Raw genomic sequence first — 7,381 nt, forward strand, 5'->3', positions numbered from 1 at the left:
CTCTCTTATTTCCGTGGTGAGAGCGGGAATCTGAGAAGACTGAACATAATCGTTAATAGCCGTTTGCGAGGGTGGGATGTGCGATAGGTTATATAATTTGGCATAGAAGTCTCTAAAAACATTCTATATCTGTTCCGGAAGTGTGACTCTCTGGGAATCCGGGCCCACTATATGTGGTATGTAGGCTGCTTGTTTTTGTTCCCGAACTGCTCTGGCTAGAATCTTCCCGAACTTGTCACCGGACTCGTAGCTAATTTGTCTGCAGCGTTGTAACGCTGCTTTGGCTTTATAGTGTAATGCCCCGTACACACGGTCGGACTTTGTTCGGACATTCCGACAACAAAATCCTAGGATTTTTTCCGACGGATGTTAGCTCAAACTTGTTTTGCCTACACACGGTCGCACAAAGTTGTCGGAATTTCCGATCGCCAACAACGCGGTGACGTACACCACGTACGACGAGACTAGAAAAGGCCGGTTCAGAACCAAGCGCGGCACCCTTTGGGCTCCTTTTGCTAATCTCGTGTTAGTAAAAGTTTGGTGAGAGACGATTCGCGCTTTTTCAGACTCGTGGCTTTCAGATCGTTTTCTGCCGTTCAGTTTGTGCTTGTGGGTTTGTATCTGCTCTTCAGTGCGTGCAGTCAGTTCGTATCGGAGTTTTCTGTGTGATCTTGCCTGCTCGTTGCTGTTTTTCAGGTCGCTCTTCACAGGCCTTGCTGTTCTTCAGTGCGTTCTGTTACTTCGTTCTGAGCAGCCGACCGTTTTCTAGCCATGTTTCGTATGCGTACTCCTCGTACAGTTCGTGCTGTGCGGGGGCTTGGTGTTGGGGTCCTGACCTTGACACAAGTCCAGTCCATGAACAGGGTGGGGAGGAGTTCATGGACCAAGAATTGGTTGCTTCAGCGTGACCAGTTCTCTCATATGCTTTTGCTCCGTGAGATCCGTGAGAATAATCCTGGTGATTTCAGGAACTTTCTCAGGATGACGGACCCCGTATTTCACCGTTTGTTGGCTTCGCTGACCCCCTATATTAGCAGGCAGGATACCTGCATGAGGCAAGCCATCACTCCGGAGCAGAGGTTGGTCGCTACCTTGCTGTATTTGGCCACAGGGAGAAGCCTGCAGGACCTCAAGTTCTCGACAGGCATCTCCCCCCAGGCTCTTCTTTGTGGACATTTACTGCTTGTGTTTGTTTTAGCTGACCCTGACAGAAATGTGTGGAGTGCAGAAAATGTCGTGATTGTGTAACCTTATACAAAGCACTGTTGGCTGTTATTTACTAAATGCAAAGACACTTTTCACTACAAGTGCACTTGCAACTGCACTGAAACTGCACTTGTAGTGCAAAGAGGATTTGCCCTTAGGAAATTACCCCCATTTTCTCATAAAACAACAATTACATCACCCCAAAAGTGTTGTAGCATTGAGACAATAATCCACACATTCTTGATGAACAATCTTTTTAATACCTGCACAATCACATGTGCATTTACCAAAGGTTTTTCTGACAAACCAACATGTTTGTTGTATAACAATTTTTGTGGTGTCATTATCCAAAATCAAAATGTGCATTTTATAGAAAACAGGCCTGTGTAAAACCAACAAGAAAGACACAAATCTTGATCTTACAAAGTTCACATTTGGTAGAACGTGAAGGCAATATCAGACATGAGTATTTAGGAACTGTGTTTGATATTGCGTTCAGATGGGGTGAAATCACCCCTGGAAAAGCCAAATTTGGAAGATGCACACAAATTTCACAATGTCAACATGTGCTATCTGCCATCAGGGGGGATCAAGGGATGTGTTTTGGGGGAGAAAGCCCTTCCTCACCGCTACTTTATTATTGAGGAAGGGGTTGCACCCCCAAAACACGTCCATTGATCTCCCGTGATGGCAGATAGCACATGTTGACACACTGTGTGCATCCTCCAAATTTGGCTTTGGGAAAAATCACAAAAACATTTCGCACATTGTAGCAGACAAAAGAAGAAAGTGATTTGGAGGGGTTTTAAACTCGCCCCAAAACATCAATGATGTTTTTATATTTTGGAATAACATCATTGATGTTTTGCTTGATGTTTTCCAATTGTAAATTACACCCCATGATTTCCCCGATCAGGATCTGGGCACTTTCGGATGTGAAAGGATCTGGATCCACAACCTCACGATCACCTAAAAAGAGAGGAAACCCAAAATAAATTAGGTTTGCAAAAAAATGCCGCCATCCATCTCTTATCTGAGCCTGTGGTTGCAGACACTCACCTGTTGTGGTGACTACTTCCACCATGTCTTCTTCCTCCTGCTCAGCTTGTGTTGGGGGGATTTCCCCTTCTTCCAGAGGGGGGGGTCTCTGGTCTCCTCGGATGAGGGGTGTCCTCCGAGTCTTTTCTCCCCTATGTAAAACAAAAATGGTATAATTAGCACACAGATATTTGATTGCAGAACTATAAATAGGAAACATTGCTTGGAAGTGGGGTACAATTGTCTATTTTAGCCGAGTTCCAAGATGTAGCTTTTTTAGTGTCCTTTGTCAAGCTGCAATACTTTACCTGTTTTGTACAAGCTTCACAGATGGAGACCCCCCTATAGTATACACTGGAGCACCTGTGTGGCCCCCCTAATAAAAATGGTCTTCTGGGGTCCCACACTAGTGCTCCAGTGTCCAGATGTGAAAACAGCTGCTGAGTGTCCTCTCCTTACACACAATCTAGTTTGCATTTCATTCTAGTAACAAAGCCATCTCCACAACCCAATTCTTTGAAGCCAAGTATAGGGCGTCAAAATGGTGGCCAAATGCATATGGCCTAAACAATGGTATTTTATAGTCCGAAATAAAAATGTGTGATCCGAACGAATAATGTGCCCATGAACATGAAAGTTGCCATTTTAAACTGTACAACAGTTCCTAAAAGCACATGGAGCAGCACAAACGTAATAAACACAAGAACAATAGGAACACAGCACAACTACTTACTTTTTTGCAGCACTCTCCGGATCTTTCTGTACTGCTCATGTTCTCGTAATTTCAGGTCCGACCACCGCTTCCTGAGCTGATCTTTCGATCGTCGTACCCCAAATTTCCGGTGCAGACTCCTGACCACTTTCGCCATGATCTTGGCCTTTCTGACATTGGGGTTGGGGTAAGGCCCATACTTTCCATCATAGTCGGCCTTCTTCAGGATGTCCACCATTTCCAACATCTCCCCAAAGGACATATTTGAGTCCTTTAATCTCCTTCTGGATCGGGACGTTTCAGGCTCCGGCCTTTCCTCCTCCTCCTCGTTGCTGTAATTAGCATGATCCTGCTGTCTATCCGCCATGTGCTCTTCCTCCACTACGCCGAACGAAAAGGGGCGGGGACTAGACTAGAAAGAACGTCAGGGGCGGGCGGAGTTATACGCATGCGCAGTGTGTATAAATCGTAACGCGCACGTCTTACGTACGATCTGTGAGCGGAGGAAGGAGCATCAGAGACGCCGATCGTGCTAACGAAGGTAGGATCTAAACTTGGGCCTATACTGCTTCGAAATGGAAGCCTATATTGTAACAAGATTAGGGGAGTTTGGCCTGACATTAGGGTTTGTCTTGTGTTGTGTCTTGCAGAGAAAATGGATGGGTTCAACGACCACAATTTCCTGCCCCTGTTCATAGACAAGTACAGGGAGCTGCCCTGTCTGTGGCAAGTGAGACACCCCCACTATAACCATAAACAGAAGAGGCAGGCAGCGCTGGAGAAACTGCTGGAGTTGGTGAAGCCGGTGGTCCCCACAGCAACCATCCCTTATTTAAAAGCTAAAATTGGTGGCCTGAGGAGCACATATCTTAGGGAGCGCAAGAAGGTCACAGATTCCCAGAGGTCTGGAGCTGCAGCAGATGACGTTTATGTCCCCAGGCTGTGGTACTATGAGAGACTGCGATTTCTGTCAGACCACACTGAAGTCAGGGAATCCCTCTCCACTCTTCCTTCCACTCTTCCTTCCATACCAGCTGAGGCTTCTGATGTCCAACCTGGGCCTTCCAGCCAGGAAGAAGTGGAGGAGCCCAGCTGGAGTCAGGTATAGCATTCCTCTACAGATTTCTGGGCAATAAATAAATGATGTTTACTAGATGTTATTATTGATCACTAATTGCTGATTAAAAAAAGTGCTTTACATATCAATAGACAGTAGTGGGCACCCAAAATTGGGACAAGAATGAAAACTGCTGGGCTCAGAATGATAGTCTGTTATATTTGTTAACATTCAATTTGCAGCTGTCAGGAGGTGAAAATTATGTGTGATTGATGAATAAAAAACTAAAACTATGTCCCTTTTTCATACACGGGAAGACCTCAGCCAGGAGGAGGCTGTGGAATGTGGCAGCCAGGAGGAGGCGGGGATTAGTGGCAGCCAGGAGGAGGCGGGGCTAAGTGGCAGCCAAGAGAAGCCTGGGACAAGTCGCAGCCTGACTGAGTCTCAGGTTCCTCCCCTCCGCCTGCCATACAAAAGGGCCAGGAAGGCCACTCCGAGTCCTGTGCAGGATTCAGCGTACAGGCTGATCCAGGAGGCTTCGGCGTCCCTCAGAGCCTTCCCCAGTCCTGAAGAGGCCTTTGCCTGCATGGCTGCCACAAAATTGCAGGGCATGCAGGAGGGCCAATGCAAGATCTCTGAGGACCTGATTTAAAAAGTCCTACGTAAGGGGATGAGTGGGGAACTGACACACAAGACGGATGTCATGGAAAGGGACGATCCTCCTCCTCCTCCTGCTGCCACAACTCCACCACCACAGCCAAAGGCTGGAAGGAAGCGTGGAAAGAAGACCAAAGAGTGATTGCCCTGGGTTCAGTCTGGTCTGACAGAAGATGCAGTCTCTTGTATGACCACAGCCTGGGGACACAGATGTCATCTGCTGCTTTCCGGATCTCTGGGACTTCTGGACCAGACTGCCCTCCCTTATGATATGGACTCCTCAGGCCACCAATTTTGCTTTTAAATAGTTGATGTCTGCCCTGGGGGTCCAAGGCTTCGCCCACTTCTGCAGTTTCTCCAGCGTTGCCTCCCTCTTTGTTTATAGTTGTGAGCCCTTAATAAAATTTTTTTAGGGAAATTCTACTCTCCTGTGTGTGTTTTCATCCAAAAAGGACAGTTTGTTGGTGACGATTCAGGTACATTTCTAAAGTACAATGTGAAATTAACAAGGGACAACAACACCAAATAATCTCCTACAGATTAAATAGAACAACATATTAGTGGAGTTGTGGGAACTTGTCACCAAAAACACACACAAACATTTTCGGGAGTACAAATCAAAATCACCAAAAAAAAAAAAAAGAGAAACACAAAAAAAAGAATCTACATTAAAGTCCAAAAATAACAAAAAATTTTGTTGTCAGATGTGAGAAATCTAAATATATTGAGGGAATCCCGATAAATAGTAATGAAATAAGTTTGTGAGAAGTGTGTGTGAATATGAGCAGCAAAACGACTTAATTCTTGTCACATTATAAAGAAGAAGAGAGTGCGCTGTATTAAACCATTTTGAACATTGCAGCGTGACGAAAGTGCTGTATCCATTCCGAACGCTACGTTTACCAGAACGAGCTGTCCCGTGTCGGAATTTCTTCTGAGCATGCGTGGCACTTTGTGCGTCGGAACAGGCCACACACGGTCGGAATTGACGCGATCGGATTTTGATGTCGGAAAATTTTATCTCCTGCTGTCCAACTTTGTGTGTCGGAAAATCCGATGGAAAATGTCCGATGGCGCCCACACACGGTCAGAATTTCTGACAACACGCTCCGATCGGACATTTTCCATCGGAAAATCCAACCGTGTATACGGGGCATAACAAGTCAGAAATTTGTTTGCGTAGTTTACCTAGTTCTATCTCTGAGGTCTGGGATGGGGCATGTTTATGGCGTGCTTCCACCATAGACAAGGCGTTGAGGAGTTTTGTTAACTGTTCATTTCTTTCTCTTTTTATGCGCGCTCCATGTCTGATCAGCAGGCCTCTAAGGACTGCCTTATGGGTTTCCCATAGGACGACAGGGTCACAGTCTTGGTGATCGTTTTCCCTAAAGTAAAGGGTCAATGTTTGTGTCGCATCCGCTAAAACTTCGGGAATCTGGAGAAGGCTTTCGTTCAGCCGCCAGATCCTCGATCTGGACGTGGATGCCCCGGTGAGAGTGTACGTGAGGGTGATAGGGGCATGGTCTGACCATGTGATAAGACCTATGGATGAGTCCACAACCGAGTGCCGTTGGTTGTGGGGTATCAAAAAATATATTCTATTCTGGTGTAAAGTTTGTGTGTTTGCAAGTAGAAAGTGTAGTCCCGTTCCCCCGAATGTTGAAATCGCCACACATCGACCAATTGCGCTTTATGCAGGGAGTTAGCTATACGCTTTCTATGCAACGGGGGTACCGAGGAATGTCCAGAAGACGTATCCGAGGAAGGGATGAGAGGGACATTAAAATCCCCCCTAGGATCAGCTGGCCAGCCGTAAACTCCCCCAATTTGTCCAGAATGTTAGTAATAAAAGTGCCCTGTTGTTCATTAGGAGCGTAAATCGACGCTAATGTGAGTGTGGTGTCCCCAACAAGCCCTTTTAAGAACACGAAACGTCCTTCCCGGTCTTTGAGCACTGCTTGGCATTGCCAGGGGACCTTGCTCGAGATTAGTATAGATACTCCTTTGGTTTTGGCCGTGGGATTGGTGGAGTGATATGCTACTGGGAAGTATCTATTTTTAAGCAACGGAAACTTGTCGTGCTTGAAATGGGTTTCCTGAATAAAGGCAATATCTGCCCGGGAGTTTTGGAGGTTAGATAAGAGCATCCGTCGCTTTTCTGGTATGTTTAGGCCCTTCGCGTTGAGCGACTCTACCTTTATGGAGTCCATCGCTCTGGCTGCCTAAAAGGTGGGGGAGGGAGGGGAAAAAGGACTAAAAGAGAGAAGAGGAGAGTAAGAAAGGGAAGTGGGTACAGAGAAAGGATAGAGAGAGAAGAAGATCCACCCAGAGGAGGAGAAAGATAATCTCACCTCGTCTGTGAGGATGGAGGAACAGAACAGGTCACCACTTAAAAGACCTGAAATGACTAAATTAACAAGTAATAACTTGAATACACACGTTACCACCCCTCAAAATCAGGGGGACATGTGCGGGCCTAATTGGGGAAGGAGCTAGTACGTGACTGGTAGAGAAAGGTCCCAACCCTCCCACCCACCCAGGCAGAAAAATCAGTAACAAGTATAGAAGCATATGAATGTAATTAACATGCACAGTGGTAGCATGGAACATAAAATATTGAAACAAATACTGTTTCAGAGAAATCACAACTAAGAATAAAAGATAAAGGCAAACATCAACATTTACCCAACTGGTCTGGAATACCCTTGTCA

This window comes from Aquarana catesbeiana, linkage group LG07 (genome assembly GCF_042186555.1).
Source record: "Aquarana catesbeiana isolate 2022-GZ linkage group LG07, ASM4218655v1, whole genome shotgun sequence".
In the NCBI taxonomy this organism is placed as follows: Eukaryota; Metazoa; Chordata; class Amphibia; order Anura; family Ranidae; genus Aquarana; species Aquarana catesbeiana.